Here is a 20623-nt window from a genome sequence, read left to right on the forward strand (position 1 = left end):
ACCCTTGTCTTATTAGTGTAAGACAGAATGAGAATATTGGGGTTGAAAGTTGGAGCTAAGCACGTAATGCATCATAGAAACATCAACTTGTAAGGGAACAGACACTCTTAATCCACAGCTCAATTCCATGCACATCATATCCACATTTACTTGAGCCACCACTGCCCCATATTAGAAGGTTGTTTTATGCAGAAACAACATTTGCTGGCTTGGGTAAACAAACTGCTATATGAGTTGGACCCCAAATATAAGAATGACTTAAACACAGAGATGGTTCAACTCTTGTGCAGATTATAATAGGTGGGTTGGCAGGCCTGAAGTAAGACTAATTTATATGGTCTCCCAAGGACCCTAGATGATAAAGGATCTACCTCATTTAACATATGGTTTTCAATGTCATTGTATTAGTTTTCTACGGGTGCCATAACAAAATACCATAGACTGGGTAGCTTTACTAACAGAAATTTATTTCTCCAGTTTTGGATGCTGAAAGTCCAAGATCAAGGTGTGAGCAGGTCTGACTCCTCCTGAGGCTTCACTCCTGGGCTTACAGACGGCCACCTTGTTTCTATGTCCTCACATGGCCTTACCTCTGTGTGTTCAGGAGTCAAGTGACACTCTGGAGTCTCTTCTTTTTTGTCCTAATCTTTTGTTCTTATAAGGACACCAGTCAGATTGGATTAATGTCTCCCCTGAGAGGCTCATTTCAACTTAAATACCTCTTTAAAGGCCTTATTTTAAAATACATTCACATTCAGCCATGGTGGCTCATGCACCATGGCTGAATGTGAATGTATTTTAAAAAGGCCAGCATTTTGGGAGGCCGAAGTGGGTGGATCAAGAGGTCAGGAGTTCAAGACCAGCCTGACCAACATGGTGAAACCCCTGTTTCTACTAAAAATACAAAAATTAGCTGGGCATGGGGGCACACGCCTGTGATCCCAGCTACTAAGCAGGCTGAGACAGGAGAATTTCTTGAATCCAAGAGGCGGAGGTTGCAGTGAGCTGAGATTGCACCACTGCACTGCAGTCTGGGTGATAAGAGCAAGACTGTCTCAAAAATTTTTTTTTTTACATTCAACATACAAATTTTGGAAGAACATAGTTCAGACCCTAACAGTCACCCTAGGGGTTCTCTTGATTACAGTCATACAGGAGTGGACATGAGTGTGGAGGAACTTGGATGAATGGTATAGAGTGATTTTTTGTTTTTCAGTCAGCCCTGAGCTACAGTTTTATCAGGTATGGATACATTATTTTAGCTAGAACTCAAGACACATGGCTTTACTCACAGAAAAGCTGGGAAACACAGTACTTTGAATAGCCATCTGTCAACAAAAATTCCCACAATGGAAAGTAGAAAACATTTTTGGTAAAAGATAAGTGATAAGTTTTGGATATTTGCCTCCTTCAAATCTTCTATTTAAATGTGATCCCCAATGTTGTTGGAGGTGGGGCCTAGTGGGAGGTGTTTTGATCATGGGAGTGAATCCATCCTGAATGGCTTGGTGTCCTCCCATGGTAATGGGTTCATACGAGACCTGGTTGTTAAAAATAGTCAGGGACTTCCCTCTTCTCTCTCTCTTGCGCTCTCTGTCAGCATGTGATAAGCCTGTTTGCCCTCCTCCTTCTGCCATAATTGGAAGCTTCCTGAGGCCCTCATCAGAAGCAGATGCTGGTGCCATGCTTTGTGTACAGCCTGCCAAACTGTAAGCCAAATAAACCTTTTTCTTTATAAATTACCCAGCCTTGGGCATTTGTTAATAGTAACATGAGTGTACTAGTAACAGTGGTGTCTCTGTTCAACTTTGTATGCCCCATGTCAAAATATAACAAAGAGTCTCACGTAGAAGAATTCAACAAATATGAATTTACTCCATTTAACTTCTATATTTTATTCTCACTCGAGTGTTCTTGATTTTACCCTCTACCCGTTGTTTTCAACATCAAAACACTAGAGTTTTACTGTTTTTTTCAGTTGTCCTTTGCTTTATTTTTCATTTCCTATTTGAAAGCCTTAGGATGGTTAGGGTTGCAGATGGCTAAACCATCTCATAAGCCTCCGCTATCTAATTTCTGGAGAGAATGACTGTAAGGACAATGGAGAAATTGTGTGTGTGTATATGTGCATGTATGTGTGTGTGTGTGTATGTGTGTGTGTATTAGTTAAAAAAATCAATTTGCAAAGACCTCATTATTCAGTGAAAGAAGGGAAAGGCATAGCAAGCTAATCTAAACATGGCTTCAAGAATCTGAGTGGTTTTCTTTACCTAGGATAAGAACAGACAACTTTCTGAAAAGCTAATCAGAATTAATAAGTAGAAAATTTAAGAAATAGAATTAATTCTTGGAGAACAGGAAAATAAAAATTGTAATCAGGTATTAAGTTTTCTCAGTTTAAATAAGCTGAAATCCATTAGAATTAAATAAAAACTACCTTAAGACTAACCTTTCCTTTAAGGTTAAAAAATTGAGCAAAATAAAAGAATTTAAAAAGAAAACCAGAAAAAGAAAAATAGTAATCATATAATGACAATGTACACAATGTCATTAAAGGTCAACCAAAGGGATGAGAACACATAATATCAGAGGTGATTTGAGAGTCCAGGGTGACCATAATTCATATTTCCTTGCAAAGGAATCTGACTAATAGAAACAGGGCAAGGAATGGCTTAATTTTTGTTTACTGCTTGGAATATACCGATATCTAACTCACTGATAGTGCTAAATTAGTTGCTTCTCCACTGATGCTAAAGATACCCTTCAGTACCTTCCATCAGAAAATCAATTTCCTTGCAGGAGAATTTTTGAGGGAGGTTGGGAGACCTTCTACTATTATGCTAAGTAACCAGTCACAGCAAAATACACTTTTATTCCTAAAGTGACCTCTACAAAAAAAGGCATATTTAGTCTTGCAAACCACAAATGTTTGTCCAGCCTTTAAATTTAACTAGTTTTATCATAAAAAAGATTCATGTTCCCATGCTTACTTCATATTGCTTGCTGTACTCAGTATGTGGATTGTTAAAACATCTCCTAAACAATCATAAACATCTCTAGAAATAGCACTCATTAACTACAACATTTAATGTCTAAATACAGAGAACAAAATACTTTTCATGATTTTTATATGTTTTTGATAAATAAGATGATAATTACTAACACAGGTCACTTTGAAGCTGTGATTTCAATGTTATAAAAGGAAATGCATACTTTGTCATCATTTCTGAAAATGCAATAGAATTCTTTATAGTAGCAAACATCCAAATTATTACTTCCTTTCCCTGATCATTTTTTGAAAGGTCTTAAAAAAGTCAGAAGGTATCATATCTGCCTAAATCACAAGAACACATTGATTTTCCACTATCATGTATCTTAAAATACAAACCTCATATTTTTTTTCTTTTTGCAATAGCCTGAATTTGAGCAGTCTCCTGTCTGACCTTGAAACCTGTGACATCAATAACAATTTCTACATTTACCAGCCTTAATGTGTTAAGTATTAGAATTCTGGCTTCTCTAGCCACTAAAGATACAAAAAATTTTCATTTCTAAGCTTACGTTTAATAAAATTGATGGCGAGGTCTCTCAGCTATCATGTGCTCAAAACAATAACCTAAGTTCTTTATGTCAAACTTTCCCTGGCAAGGGGGTGTGAGTAATGTGGCCGCTGCATGCAAAGAACCAAACTAGGTTGGAGACAGCTATGTTTGAGTCGCAGCTCTGTTATTCACTAGCTATGTAACCTTGAGGGAGTCACAACTCTCAGGACCTCCTGCGAGCATCTGTAAAAAAAGGTATTTGGATTAGATACTTGTTAGCGACAGCTAACATTACAGAGTGTTCCTGTGGTCCAGCTAACCCCCAATGCTTTATGTATATTAGTTCACTTCCTAGAACAACCCCAAGAGAAAGGTACTTTTATAATTTTTGCTCCACAGATTTAGAAACCCAAAGCATGAATTTAAGTATCTTGCTCAAGGTCAAAACAGCAGTGATTGAAAAGTAGATTCAGTTCAAGAATAGATGCTCTTGGCCACTCCATTATACGGCTAAGGTCCTTTGTTGCACTGACGTCCTTTGACGTCTATCATATTGTTTTATAAAGTACTTAGCTCTAGTGCCCTTGCTAAGATTTTTGAGACTGCACGGCAGAAGGGAAAGAACACTGGGTGAGGTGCCAAGAAAATGGCCTTCTTTCCCTCCTACACCCCTAAGAAGTTGTGTGCAGCCAGGAAAGTAACTTTTAAGCTTTCTGTAGCTGACAACCTGTACAGGCCCTTCCAGTTCTCCATTTGTGGGATTTTAACTTTGAATTAACAGCATGTCTATCACTGTGAATGAAAGATTCCTGGTACAATTATTTCTTTTCTCCTATGCAGTGGGTTGAATGGTGTCCCCCACCTCCCTGCAAAAAAAAGATCTGTCCATGTCCTAATCCCATAAACCTATGAATATTATTTTATATAGCAAGAGAGTAAATTTTACTTTTTTGTAGAAAGGGTCTTTGTGATATAATTAAGAATGCTGAGAGAAAGAGATTACCTTGGATTATCCTGATGGGCCTTATATGCCATTGTAAATGTACTCAGAAGATAGAAGCAAAGGGAGATTTCACAGACAGATGCACGGAAAAGTTGGCCATGTGAAGAGGGAGTCAGATACTGGAGTGATGTGGCTACAGGCCAAGGAATGCCACGGATTTCCAGAAGCCTGCAGGAGCTAAGAAGAGGCAAAGAAGGATTCTCGTCTAAAGCCTTCAGAAGGAGCCAGTCCTGCCAGTACCTGATTCTGGACGGCTGGCTTCCAGAGCCGTGACAGAATAAATTTCTGCTGTTTTTAGCTACCCGTTGTGTGGTAATTTGTTATAGCAATCTTAGAAAATTCATGTTGTACCCTATTCAGATTGAATTAGGTAAAAAGAGGCATGTCTGAATGATCTTTATATCCCAGTAATTACATAGTAAATGAGTAACAAATATATATTTTTAAAATATAAAGTGACATAAATCAATACACCTTAGATTCTTTAGGTATAAATTGGGAAACACTGGTGAGGATGGGAATCTTATATAAGGAAAAAAGCCTATCAGTTAAAGAACAAAAATCTACCCAACATAAAGCAATACTATAGCGAAACCAAGAGCTAAACTCACCTGCCCATCCAACATATCTGCCTTACTTACTTTTAATCACTTACATCTAGTCAATCTTAAAAGTCCCACTGGCTTCCTTGTAGCTAACATCTCTGACCATGGGTCACTACAGCAATGGCATTTAAAGTTGTTTTTTCAGGAACTGGGGGATAGCTCTTGCCAAGGTCAAGCCAGTTGAGACTAACAATCCTTCAAGTGGGCCTGCACAGGTGCCTGAGGAGGGAACTTCTGACATCAGAGAACCAGAACTCTACTCTTAGATCATGCTAATGCTGCCGTTTTCTGCGCATGTCCTACAGCGAACCATGTAGCTAGACTACACTTGCCCAGAGACCCCAATTACCTCATCCTCTCTACCCACCAATCACCTCTCCCCACACTTTAGACTGTCCTGTTTCTTATCCCATAGGTATACCCAAGTACTATTTTGGGGGAAGCAGATTTGAGATTTGTTCTCTCATCTCCTCACATGGCAGGCTTGTAAATACAATCTTTTATCTTTTGCAAAAACCCATCCTCACAGTGACTGGCTTGCTGTGCATGGGTATAATGCACTTAGTCCCTAACAGTACAGAAGCCTTGAAATGTTAAACTATCTTGTTTGTGTGTGTATGTGTCTATGCATATGAGCACATGCGTATTTAGGTTCAAGTAGGCATATCTGTAATTTTTACTTTCTAAATTCATACCCCATCATCCAACCAAAACAACATTGATAAAACACAAATCTGATGTACACATTATTTTCCCGTTTAACACTAGCACTATTATCAGAGACAGACTCTATTCCATTAGAAACTCCTTGAGGAGAACAAGTCTTTGTCCATCTGGGGAATGGTGGTAAGGGTTGCAAAACCTGCAGCAGCTTCTGTTTTCCCAGCCCTGGTCTGCTGAGGGACTAATGATGGGGAAGACTCCACTATATTCTAGACCTAATTGCTAAGGTGATTCGGGGAACTGCATCAGATTAAGAGATGTCCAGAACTCTGGTAACTACAATCCCTACTAATTTGTACACACTGTGCCTGAGAAAGAATGAGGGGAAGTGGCTACTTATGTGTACTGACACGGAAGGCCCTTGGTTCTGGGTCCCCACCAGCACCTCTCTTCAATGAATACTAAAAAAATCTAATGCACAGGTATGATTAACTGGACTAAAAGCTCTAAGAATTGACATTGTAGGTATTCAAGGGCCTGTCTACAAAAAATGTGCACATATTTTAACATAAGGAAAAGTTATTTTAGAAAGTAATGAAGTGTACACCAGAAATACAGCATGAGGAAGTTTATGTGTGAAATAAAAGCAGTCTGGCTAAAAAATCTCTGTCTACTTTGTATTTTAAATCAGCCAAAAAGGATCTAGGCACTGGTCCTCTAATATCTTTTCCAAAACAAAGGAAAGATGCTTGAGATGGGGCTGACCACTAATCAAATGAATCATCATAGCTCATTACAGAAAAGTCCTAAAAAGAAGAGAATTTTTAAAACCTTCTCTTCCTCTGCCCTCATCTCCGAAATCCCCTCTTAGTGGCTCTTTTCAGTGACAGGCACAAGATTGGGGTGAGATTTTTTTCTCATCTTCCCTAGCAGGAAGCTTTATGTGAATAAAGTGCCATTTTATACTAACAAGACAATGATTGGCACCCTTCAAAGCAGCTATTGCATACAGCCTGGGATTCATACTACCTGTATGCCAGGGCATTTTCCCTTTAGCACATCAGCCTGTCCTTTTAGCATTGTGTAGCACTGAATGCCAGGCAAAATATTTCAGTCTCAGCCCACTAGTTTTCTTATTTGAATGCCCTTAATCTATCTGATTCTGAGTTTCATTTTTGCCGGATAGGCTGAATCCTGAGTCATATACCCAACAGGGACATGGGTGGTTGTGACACAATGCTTGCCAGTACACTTAACCCCTGAAATGTCTCAGCAAGAGGCATTTTCCATAACAGTGTCAAGAGGCAGCATTGACAAGGGACCCAGAGCCCTGAAAGGGAAAGCTACACATGCAAACCACTTAACACTATGCTATTACTATGCAAAATCATTGTAAGTGAATAACATTGTAGGTAAGCAAAGCTATGTGCCTGTGTGCTTATACTGTGCACATAGGCACGCGTACGTACGTACACACACACACACACACACACACACACACACACACACACACACACATTATTTTCCGAAGCAGGAAATACCTGGTTAACCGTTAAGCAATGGTAAGCAATCTTTATCTTGTAAAAACCTGTGCTACTTGCAATCATGTTAATAGGAAGGCTGCAAAAGCACAACTTTTAAAGCCGGACTCCTTGCTGCAAATACTGGGTGGCTTTTTCCCCTGAAAATTATGCATTTGCTGTCTAAGATTAATCAGGGAAGTTAATGATGCAAAAAATTACATTTATAATCCAGTCTGAATACAGCTGTACTGCAAGCTAAGTTCTAAGTCCTATTAAAGTAAATGGAATTAATGGGCTGTCGCTGGCAATCTTTATGTCTATCAGTTACTAATTAACATTCTTCTGTAAAGAATAGTTTGTGGTGGGGAAAAAATAAAACACACCTTAGTAGCAGCTATGGTAAAACATAAAGTAGAGTCATTAAAGGCAGGCCACAGCAGTGGCTACTAGAGATAAAAATCCAAGATGTTGACAAGGCAGTGAGCAAGAAACTGCTAATTCTCTGTGTCATCAATTTAAAAAAAAATTCCTGTGTGTGTGTGTGTATGTATGTGCAGTGTTGTTTGCTTTATGTAGCAGCAAATGATCACCACTAAGGACGACCTTTCCGTGAGAAATGTCGACTTAGCTAATAATGCAAGGACAGAGGCATGTGAGCTATAAAACAGGAGAGTTAAATTAGCTACCAAGGAAAAATGAATGTAACCTGTTATCTTCTGAGATACTCAAGCGCATTTGCTGCTCTCATCACAAAAGGCTCCCAGTTTGATTACTAATTTTACATCTTCTGTTCTTGTATTAATTTGAAGTGTCCCTTCCAACCTGTTACCACTGTGTGTGTGTGTGTGTGTGTGTGTGTGTGTGTGTGCTTTCTTTGGACTTAGTCTACAAGAGGAAATGTATTACTCTTCTGGATTTTATTTTTTTGTATTTTTGTTTTGCTTTTCATTCCTTAGCGGGGAACATGTGCTTTGTCATTTTACAGTCCAGAAGAGACTCAACCTGCTAATAAAGTATGCAATGTTTTTACAGGAGACATCGTGAGCTTCCACTCATTTTTTAGTGTGCTCAAATTAAGACTCTGATGTCATAAAATGTCCCTTAGCTCTTATCATAGATAAAAGATGAATATATTTTAATAGGAAAAAAGTGATTAAGGAGGAAGGCACTGAAAAATAAAACATCAGAAAGAAAATAAAAGCAATTGTCTTCAAACTTTCAACATCTCCAATTTGCCTTGACACAAACAGTTAACACTGTCCACAGAGGTCATTTGCTTATAAACTTTCCAGATTCCAAGGCTTGCTTTTTCACTTACTTTGGTACTGAACCTGTCAAAGCAGAAAGGAAGGCTAATGCTTTGAGAAGTCAAGTGATGGAATAAATTAAGGCCTAAATTTTGAGTGAAGAGATCAAGGTTGAAACTGTAGTTTGGCCACTTATTAGGAGAGAAATCCTGAAAGTTAGATTTTCACCCATCAAAAGGAGATAATTATACGTGACCTTTCTTTCTCCTAAGGACGTATTGAGATGTTAAAGGCTTCGTATGATATGACAGATAAGAAAGTGTTCATACACATTAAGTAATTTTCTGTATTGAGTTCAGTCCATCTATACAGTTCAAAAAGTCTTATTTCAATTTATATTGGTCATGATTATTATTTAGCTTTCTCATCTAAAATAAATAATATAGTTTGCTTAGTCATCAGTTTGTTTGATCATGGCTATAATACTTCTATAACCTAGGCTTATTTTAACCAAAATTCATGTCTCTAAATGAATTTATCTGTTCTTTCACCATGATTTATGTGGATGCTGAAAGCGAAATGTAATGGTAAAGGAGAATCACAATTTTATGTAGCTTGCCCAGATGAAAAAGAAAATGCTTATTAGCTTTTCTTTCCCAACTTGTCACTGAAACAAGATGATGCTAAAACAACTTTCTCAGCTAGAAGAACTACTATTTTATATAGTTAAAGGCAGTGTAACATGTTCCAGTGCAGGGCTTCAGATTTTAGACTGCCCTCATTTACTTAGAGCTCTGCTGTTTACGGGCTCTCAGTTTCCTCATCTGTATATAAAGAATACAAAGCACCGGCCCTGCTGGGTTACTGTGCAACTCCAAAGAGATAATGTAGTTCAAGCACTTACATGTAGTATCTAGAACCTAGCATATGTGTAACTGATACTTCTAGTACTTTGTCATAGGTCATAAAATGATGTTTGGCATTTATAACGCTTTTATTACACATTAATAACCAATCTCAGGGAAAACAAATATTTGTATTTTTTTTTCTGAAATGATGGCTCACATCTGTAATCCCAGTGCTTTGGGAGGCCTAGGCAGAAGCATCTCTTGAGCCCAGGAGTTTGAAACCAGCTTGGGCAACAAGCAAGTTCCATCTCTACAAGAAAATTAAGTAGTTATCCAGGCATGATGGTGCATGCATGTAGTTTTAGCTAGTCAGGAAGCAGAAGTGGGAAGACCGCTTAAGCCCTGGAGTTAGAGCTATGCTGGAACTTGAGCCCATAGTGAGCTACGACCTCACCACTGCACTCCACTCTGGGCAACAGAGAAAGACCTTGTCTCTTAAAACAAAAACAAAACACCACACGATTTTCTGTGCATGTGATCCTTAAAATATCACTACAGTATGTGGTACAGTTGCAGATACCACAGCAGTTTTGCTTTGCTTCTGTTTATAATATATGGCCTGATGATACTGATTTTAAATCATGTTCCCCAGTTTACCATGACTATTTGAGCTGAAGACTCTCTTTCTTGAAAAAGTAAAGCAATGTAACTTTGACAAAATTAGTTCAGAATTATGCATGCTGATGGGTTTGAAGTAAAAAGCACAAATATGTTAAAATAATCAGGGTGTATTGAGAAAAGAATGTGTTTACGATGACTTATATGGTAATCTGCTTTTTCAGAGACATAAACGGATTGAACCATAAATCTAGTCAAGATGGAACCAGATAAAGTGCAGAAAATGTTAAAATTATCCAATTCAGCTTCTTATTCCCATTTCACATGCAACCAATCAACATCATTTAATTTATGGAAACCAACAGCACTATTTTAAGAGATGCCTCTATTCATAAAAGTGCTCTTGATTGACATCACAACACAGTTTTGGAAATTACAGCTTGTTCTGCCCTTGGAGCTACCCAGTTTGGCCACAAACCTTAGCACGGAGCCAAAGTTTGTCCTGCGTGGGTGATCACTGTGTCATATGTCTGCTTTTCTGGGTGACCTCCAAAATTAGTCCTATATTCAATATGAACATTAAAGGAAGAATTTTTTTCCCATAAAGCACTGCAATAAAGATAACAATGCTGTTTCCAGCCAGACAGATACACATAAAAGATGAAAAAGATATGTTACCTGCATTGAAAGAGACTTAGTTTCTTTTAAAATGACAGAAATCTGACAAATAATCGTACTCTGAGACTTTATAATGACTGCTGGCAAGAATTGGATTGGTGGAAATCCAGAGAGCTGGGGAACTGCTGCCTTCACAACTTTCCAGAGAAACCTGGAGTGCCTACTTAGAACTTAGCGGGGAAACCATTACTCCCCGCTTTCACCTACCAAGCTCAGAAGAGCCAACTCAAGCGGCATGCAGTGCTGGGCATTCCAGGAAAACCATGAGTCAGTTGCAATCTGAATCCTGGAAGGTGAGGAAATAGCATCTCATTTCAACTAGTCTTACTGCAGCTGCCAAACTTTTTCCTGTTTCCAAATTGAAGCCAAGTTTGAATCCATTAAAGATTAGAGATAAAAGTTTCCTTCTCCTTAGAGTGACCTGCCAAACTCACCTTGTCTGCATCCCCAATCACACAGGCTTTAAAAGGAGGGATAAAGCTTCTATAAAAATTGAACTTTGTAAGCATCCATTCGTGCATAAATATTCTCATAATATATCTCCTGCCCATCTTTCAAATATTTTTTTGAACATCACACACTGGGGTCTGTTGGGGGATGGGGGACTAGGGGAGGGATAGCATTAGGAGAAATACCTAATGTAGATGATGGGGTGATAGATGCAGCAAACTACCATGGCATGTGTATACCTATGTAACAAACCTGCATGTTCTGCACATATACCCGAGAAAATAAAGTAAAATAATAATTAAAAAAATTAAAAAGTAAATTTGTTATAATGTAACAATATAGATCAAAATTGACTTTTAGAAAATACTTAAAAATATTTTGATAGATCTTTATTTTTAGATAAAGTGCTAAGGATATAATCTAATTAACTTTATAAATAAGAAGCAAAGGAAATGATTCCAGTTTTAAGGTTTGAGACTTCCTAAGTCTTCCCAAGGGTCACATTTTTCAGATGCAGGCATTTTACATGCTCTTGCCCTTCTCATTGACAGTTAATATATGAAATGATCCAAAGGAGGACAATCATAAAGGATGACATGAGAATTTTGCAGGGCATACTGAAGTGGAAAGTCCCTAAACTATTGGTGCTAAAGATTTTTGGCCTTCTGTGACAAAATCATTCACACAATCTTCATCTGAATCCAGTTCTCTTAAACAAGAATACTTAGCCACATTTTTCTATTCCTTCATTGATGGCTACAAAAACATACATATTCATTTAAAAATTTGAATAGTCAAGAGAATAATGTTACTTGCTTACATTAGAAGAAAGAGTCTTAATTTGGCCACAACTTTGGTCCTTGGCAAAGTGTTCAGAACTCACTTTTTTGCCATTTTGATGACTAGTTGAGATACTAAAAAGTCATATAGCTTCTATTCCTGTGCTGTCCAAGATCATGGACTCTAGTTAAATGTGACTATTAAAATTTAAGTTAATTAAAACTAAAACTTTAGTTTTATGTTTTACATGTTCAACAGTAGCACACAGTGGGTATCCACCACATCAGACAAAAATAGAATACTTTTACTATCACAGACAGTTCTATTCGTTAGAGCTGCCACGGTAGTCAAAGCAATGTGAAATTATCATTCAAATTACCCCTCCTTTCAGGTTTCTTAAAGCTAACACTTTATTTAAATCTTAGTATTGGTTAGGTCCTTTCCACTTTGTATCTCCACTTAATTCTCGTAACTTCTCTCTGAGATAAATGATATAATTCCCATTTTACAGGTGAGGAAACTATTAATAAAATTGAGAGAGGTCACACAAATCACCCAAGGTCATATACCTAGGATTCCACACCAGGTCTGCCTAGTCCAAAGCCCTTGTTCTATGAATACTATGAGGATTCTAGAGTTTATATCTACTGGTCCAAGGTATTTCAAAGGCAGAGGTTATAGAGCAAACCCACACAGAAGCCCCTAATATGTGTCCTTTGCTAAAAACATGACAGAATGAGGAAGAAAAGGAATTAACAAGGATCGAGAGCTGCTACTGTGCCAGGAACTATGCTACATATATTCTCACAATCTTCACAAAAGATCCGTGTAATGTAAACACAGAATACAAATGGGAAAAATGATAGTCATTAAATTTAAGTAATAAAATGGCTTACTTATGTAGGGCATGAAATGTCATCTTTAAGATAATATTTGTTTCTGATCTGTGACATTTCCTTTGCTTCTTGTGGGATGTTCCTGTCTGATTTCAGGTAGAGATTCCCAGAGGCTGTGGCAGAGGAAAGCACTGAGGAGTTTTAAGGCTTTGTTGCCATCACTACATTGGTGACCAACCTTGACCACTGTAGTTCATTCCTCCTCTGAAGGTAAGGCTCAGTGCATTACCTTCAGAAGGTACTACCTCCTCTGAAGGTAATACACATCAATGTGATCCTGATAAGCCTGTAGAAAAGAGCTGGGTATTGAGGGGTTTAGGGAAAAGACTGTTAATTAGGGATTCGGTGACTATCAATAATGAGATTTTCAATGTTTCACAGTAAAAAAAAAATTGTTTTTTGGACCGTGTAGGGAGTTTTTTTTTCCCTATACAACTGAATAACCAGAATTACAAGATTGTTTCCCCCATTAAGATTATGTTTTTTGGTGTTAAATATATTTTTAAATAAAATGACATTAATAGATTTTGCTAGGCTATTTGTTTCAATGTCTTTACTTGGCAAAATTAAATATTGGCAACCTTGTGCTGGTTCAAAGAGGTGTGTGTGGCGTGTGTGTGTGTGTGCGTGTGCGAAAGTCATAAACCATTACTACTGGTTTGTGAAGGTCAAGTCTAGGACCCACTATGCTATGGGACAACTAATGAGGAAGCTCTGCCCAGCCCCTGTACTCTAAGGCCTCCACATGCTTCAATTTATACTGGATCCAGAACCGCATCAAGAACGATCCTTTATTATGTTATTTTTTTAAATAAGAGAAGCTGAATGTTTACAAGACAAAAAAAGATGCTGTGAAAATCAGGTCTATTAATCGGATCAAGTATCTATTTATCACCATCTATCTCATTCCCAGCACTGAAATTCTATACTTCTTTCTTTATTGGGGCTTCTATGCTATATAAATCTAAGCTATCACAAACACCAGAATCGGAATAAAGGAAAAGTAAAATGCAGAAAACAAGTTCAAAACGGTTGCCTTAAGCAGTGTACAATAATGTGTCTACATGATTTTCCCATGAAACATCAAAATGTATGCAGCTGGAGTAAGCTTTACTCAGGAATTATCTACTGTTCTAGAGTGGGAGGAAATTTTCTATTAAAGTTTGCCGTTCCAGTCACTTATAAGGAAAGAGGCCTGCTGGTCACCTAAGTGCCTTTGAATGAAGCAACAATAAGGGTAGATTTTGATTTAAACTATAAATATAATCTGATCTAGAGTTTATTTTAAATTTTGTTGTGCTGACAAAAGCAGAGCAGAATGATAAAAAATGTCAAGTGCCTTCTTTGTGAATATATTAATAATCTTTTGTCTAAGATTTGCGAGACAAAATTGAGCAATGCTTGAATGAGTTTACTACTGACATCAACAATTGCTTTTTCCATTCTGCCCTAACACTGTGGATAAAGCCCTGTGCAATAGCTGCTACTGGATTTTAAAAGTTTGAAAAGCATGGAGGATGGCAATACATATAGGAAACCTGAAGCTAGAATTGAGTAAAAGGCTGTTGCAAAAAGTCTTCACTCCCACGCCATGGGCTTTAAGGTAGCATTTCATTGTTAGATGGGATTCAGTTTAATTGCACACAAGCAACAACCTTGCTTTTAGGGCAAGTGGCATTAACTGAGGAAGGGTGTGTGGTTCTAGGGAGAAAACATGAACTGGCAGTGGAAAACAAGGAGGATTTATTCCTTAGTCTGCCACTAACTGATTGTGCTACCTTAGGCGAGTCATTTTTATTCATTTCCTAAAGGGTACTCTTGGAGAAAAAGGATTTGTGGTAGTTTATATGAAAAATCTAGACTTAAGAAAAAAATCTGTAAGAAAAAAAAGGTGGTTTCTTAATGTCTCCAAGTCTCAATTTATTCCCTGCCTAAAAAGGAAGGTGAGTTTGTCAGTGGTTGCTAAATTCCATTTTGTGGCTTACTGCCTGGCTGTCAGCATTGGAATAAACTGAGATCTCCCTCAAACTACAGATTCCCCAGGATGTGTACAATTTTAGCTTGGTAAGTCTGAGAAGGAGCCAGGGAATCTGAATTGTAATAAGCAACCAAGGTGATTCTGACCCATGAACAAAAGTAGGAATAGAAGTACTATTAATAATGATACTGATAGCTAAATTTCTATAGCACTTATTATGCCAGTGACTCTACTAAAATTATGTGTGTGTGTGTGTATGCCTTCTTAAATATGACCTATAATATCCTTTCCAGCTCCATGTTTATGACTCCGTGTTCCTTTTCACTCACATTTTGCCTGAGAAATGACTATTAAAAACAAGACCAACAACATTTCTACAAAAGAAAACCTCTCTGGCAAGCAATACTGAACATTACAATGAACAGATAATCAGCAAGGTTTGGCTGGCTAAAATGCAGAGGATCAGGCATCTTTTTAAAAAAACATTTTTCCTTGTGATCTGTTCCCAGCCAACTCTGGGGTAAGTGAGTCTGACATTTTGGGGAAGTTCCCCCTTCTCTTTTCTTGAAGACTTCCTAAAAGTTGTGATGTGTCAACATTATTTGCTATGGGCAGGAGAGCTAAAAAATGTGCAGTGTTCTTTATCAGGTCTCTTCTGGCCACACCGGCATAGAATTGCAGGTGGAGGTTGGGGCCTACAGAAGCTGATCCTTCCTACACAACATTCTGTAAACATTGACTTCTCATGTCCATGTTTTTCACTAGGTTTATTTGTCTATTACCAGGTAAGAAAGTTCATTCTTAAAGCGTAAGAAAAAAATGAACACATGTATTTTATGTTCCCTTGTTCACTGTGAGGATGAAGAGAATAAAGACATGAAAAATGACTACCTGTCCAAGTAGTGGCAACTGCTGTCAATGACAGCTTAATCAGGTACATTCTCTTGTCTGCCCATGTGGAGTTTTTTTTGTTGTATTGTTTTTGTTTTTAGTCTAATCAGCATTTGCTCAGGCTTCCTTCTAGGAAAGGTGGCCTCAAATTCCACCAAAAGATGGGGAGCCTCTTCTTTGGGCTACTCTTTTAAGCTCTGTTTGCCACTGGTTCCCATGATTTACCAGAGAAAGGAATCTAAGATGCAATACACATAGCAAACTCTTCTGGCTTTTGAATGTCTAGTCGTGGGATGAAGCAGAAAGAGGCAAAACTGGAACACACTGGACTGGCTGATTCTAGAACTGCTTTCACGGAATTGCATTCGGACATCATCTCATTAGTCGCTGCCAAATAAAGGTGAGGAAACCCATCACAATATTTACTGCAATAATGTGGTTAAATATTCATTGTATTTATAATATTTTCTCTGGGGGCACCTATGGAGAAAGTGTCCCTCTCTGCATTTTTCCCCACTGTGTCCTCCCAACCACCCTATGAAGTTCATGTTATCATTATTGTAGCCATTGGCCACAGAGAAAAATTAAGATAATAAGATTTAAGAATTTTTCTCAAAATTTATTTATTTAGCTAAGAAATGGTAGAACCAGCATTGAAAATCAGAATGTTCAAACCTACCACCTTTATTTTAAAAAAATTTAACTGCACTTCTGAAACACCTCCCATCTCCCAGCATCACTAACATATTTTGTACACTTAGGCAACTCTTCATCTTTTTGAGCCTCACTCTGCACATCTTTAAAATAGAAACATGGGTTGAACAAACTGGGAAACATATTATAGTTTGGATGTTATGATGACTTTCTGATCATTTTTCTCATCAGAAATGTGGAATGAAAGTTCCTCTTTATTGTCATTGTCACTATCATCATAATATCCATCACTAATATCTACTGAGCACATATTATGTGTTAATCACAGTATTTATGGGTTTATGTCCTCTAACATACCCAGTAAGGTAGGTACTATTGGTGTCTCTCTTTTAAAGAGGAGATACGGGAAATTAGTGAGAAGAAGTAATTGCCCAAGTCCACATTAGTGGGTGGTGAAGATAAGATAAAAGTCCAAATCATCTACCGAGTTTTGTAGTTTCATAAATAGACACCAGGGAACAACCTTTCAATGAGGGAACATTCTAAAGGACATTTATATTTAATGGTTTGTATTAAGGATCTGGAACATTACCATGTGTGGGTGTATGTTTGGGGTTTCAGGGAAAGTGAGGTATATACACTCACATGAAAACACTGAATAGAAGCTTCCTGATGACAATTTCCTTTTCCATGCTGCACATCAGCAGACAGTTGGGAGCAGTAGCATCTGGCTCCTCACCTGCTTCCTTGCAGCCTTGGTCACACAGATTAAGAGTTCTTCTCTCCTACCCTTCCAAGACATGTCAACCCTAAACTACCTTATAGCAATCAATATTTTCAGAACAGATGTCTGAACTTCCTATATTCAATATGATCACAATAGCAGTCGCACCTCTTACCAGCCTCTTTCCCCACCCTACTACCATTATAAATGGAGAGTTGATGTATTTGAAATCAATCATATTTTTTTAAATCCCTTTTTGAAGAAAATACCATCTTTAACATCAAGGAGATCACCATAGATAACATTTTCTTCTCTTTGTGCTGATGGTAGTTTTCCCTTTTCTCCATTAAAAAAAAAAAAATGTATAATGGCATGCAGTTTTCAAAATACCCATGGTGACTTGGGCAATCTAACAGCCTTTTCAAACCTCAGCTTCTTTAATTTTAAAGATGGACATCAAAAGGGAATTCCAGCTCCCAAAACTTTTTACTTTTTGGATTTCTTTTTTTTAAACTAAGTCAGGATTTGAGATAGAGGAAACTTCCTCATGCCAGAACTTGGGTCTAACATAAGAAGGTGTTCTGGTAAGCATTGGGATAATGCTCAAAACAACATATTAGGGATGCAATCTCATCATATTTTTAAGGATACAATCTCATCATGTTTATGAAAACAAAAGCATTTCATTTGAGCCTTCAGCGTCTTAGGGGCAGATCCTTATTAATTTGGACTTTATCTAAAATCCAAAGTTACATAAGTTTATTAGTATGCTGTGTATATCTAGTTGTGAATATCCAGTAAATATTTCCCTTATTTAACCAATATTTATTAAATTCCAAATGTGTGTCAGGCACTATTCTAGGCACTGTGACACTGTGGTGAATAAAACATAACAATTCCTACCATCACAGAGATTATATTCTTGTAGTGGGAAAGAAAGCCAATTAAAAATTAGTGGGGGGTAATTTAGAATAACATTTCTACCCTCAGAGAGCGTATTTCTAGTGCTAAAAAGATGGATATTAAACAAACAAATTTGTAAAATAATGTTAGATTTTGGTAAGCATCATAGGAGCTGGCTCATAATGATGAGATAACAAAACTGGTAAGTTTTAACTAAAAGTGGCCAATTTGACACTAGCATTCTTAATTTGTTCATTTACTGAGTTTACACCATTAGTTTAAACCCTTAGGAAATATATTAAATTTTTACTTACTTCTCATGCTGATTTTTGTCAATTCAAAACAATTCTGCATAAAATGCGTTAATTTAATTTCCAATGGAATGCCATTAACTGGGGGGAAAGGCAACATAATAGTGTTTTGCTCTGGGAGATTGAACAATAATGTACAATCTGAATTGGACCCACGGAGTGTATTCTTTAATGAAGGAAACCAAAGAAATGAGATATAACAAATGTATTTTCAGATTCAGCTGACACGAACCGTTGTTTTCCCTAATTTGTGGTGGATCATACATCATCTCTGCTGGATTGGATGTGACAAAATTTGGGGAAGCAAAACAGAAACTATTGTTTTATATGACAATTGGAATCAAGTTACATTGTCATCAAGCAATGTGAAGTCCTGAGAAATTATTTTTCATGTATCTTAGTCAAATATCAGAATATAAATAACTGGGACATTTGCATTCTATCTATTTTATTCATTTACTTGATGAATTCATTCATAGGGAAGTTTTGTTTTCCATTTACTCTAATACATTTACTTTGAACAAATGTGTGGTATTATTAGAATGGAATATTTTTAACACTCGAAATGAAAATATACAGAAGTCTAAAATTTGGTATATTCTAGAGACTTAACAGAAAAATTATCAGTTTTTTAGTTAGCAGAATCTGGTAGTTAAAAGCAGATAAAGAAGAGCAATATGTATAAACTCGCTTGGGTCCTTTATAATACAACAGCAAAATTAAATTGCTAGAAGTAGAGCAGTTTTTATTTTATTCTACTAACCGTTATTCAATTACTTCAAATAACAACTGGCTATAGCACTTGCATTATGCAAGCCAAATTACTGTGTATGTCATAATGATGAAACTTTAAATTGGAGTAAGTAAAAAATACTGAAAAACTATCAACTATATTAATTACAGTAACACTCATATAAACAACTATACTAACAAAACAACACAACCAAAAATAAAGCAAAACAAAACAAGAAAGAAAGAGCAAAGAAGTAGGGCAGGAGAAAAAGCCTTTAATACACATATCTGTATTCAACTACTGCACCTGGATAAATCATCATCATCAAGAGATTACTACTACAGCATTGCAAAGACTTCTGGATACATAACTATCTTTAGGCCTTTATGTTGCTCTGAATATCCACCTCTCAGGTTCAAGCAATTCTCCTGCCTCAACTTCCCAAGTATCTGGGGCTATAGGCGCATGCCAACATGTGCAGCTAATTTTTGTATTTTTAGTAGAGATGGGGTTTCACTATGTTGTCCAGGATGGTCTCGATCTCTTGACTTTGTTATTTACCCACCTTGGCCTCCCAAAGTGCTGGGATTACAGGTGTGAGCCACTGTGCCAGGCCTCAAATGGTATCTTAATTTATTTACACAATCAATAAATTTATCATGATTCCCAAAGGTGGATGTGTTAGCATTGTATTCTTGTAGTGATTCTAGTAAACAGGAAAAAGTATAATCAGGAATAGAACTACATATTTTCTCTAACTCCAAACTTTCCACAATGTATACATTGCATTATTCAGACCCTGTTTATTAAACCTAATAAATCTATGATCTCATACTATAATAATGTCTTTGTTAATGTTTTAAACCAGTGGCATTAGTGTTTAATTAAAGGAAATGGCTGGGCACAGTGGCTCACATCTGTAATTCCAGCACTTTGCAAAGCTCAGGCAGGTGGACTGCTTGAGCCCAGGAGTTCAAGAACAGCCTAGGAGCCTAACAAGACCCCCCATCTCTACAAAAAATACAAAAATTAGCTGAGCATGATGGCACACACCTGTAGTCCCAGCTACTAGGGAGGCCAAAGTGGAAGGATCACTTGAGCCCAGGAGGTCGAGGCTGCAATGAGCCGTGAGCATGGCATTGCACTCTAGCCCAGGTGAAAGAGCGAGACCCTGTCTCAAAAAAATAGAAAGACAGAGAAAGAGATGAAGGGAGGAAGGGAAAGGAGGGAGAGCAGAAGAAGGGAGGGAGAAGGGAAGGAAAGGAAGGAAGGAAGAAAAAGGAAGAAAGAACAGAAAGAGGAAGTAAGTCAGGAAGGAAAGAAAGAAAAGAAAAAGAGAAAAAGAAAGAGAAAGAAAGAAGAGAAGGAAAGAGAAAGAAGAGAAGGAAAGAAGAAAAACAAGACAAGGGAAAGGAAACAATGGCTTTTCTTTTTCATAATGAAAATAAGACATAAAATGTATCATAAAACATCTATTATGCTCAAGCTCTAAATAGCATTGTATGCCACATATCTGTTATTTTAAAATATATGTACTATTTTTAGTATTTAAGAAGTACTTACCAATATTTAATTA

General features: G+C 37.2%; 1 protein-coding gene and 1 long non-coding RNA gene across 5 annotated transcripts in view; both read right to left on the reverse strand.

Annotated features, from left to right (window-relative positions):
- The window catches only part of ZNF385D (zinc finger protein 385D), a 711674-nt gene that overhangs the window by 207108 nt on the left and 483943 nt on the right, over positions 1 to 20623 (reverse strand). The gene's annotated exons all lie outside the window — the stretch shown is intronic.
- LOC116537403 lies at positions 1969 to 19474 on the reverse strand. Its single transcript, XR_004263113.1, has 2 exons — positions 13500 to 19474; positions 1969 to 8204 (listed from the first exon to the last, which is right to left on the reverse strand). It is a non-coding gene; the product is annotated as an uncharacterized LOC116537403 (long non-coding RNA).

This window comes from Sapajus apella, unplaced genomic scaffold (genome assembly GCF_009761245.1).
Source record: "Sapajus apella isolate SASKATOON/1434 unplaced genomic scaffold, GSC_monkey_1.0 scaffold4, whole genome shotgun sequence".
NCBI lineage: Eukaryota > Metazoa > Chordata > Mammalia > Primates > Cebidae > Sapajus > Sapajus apella.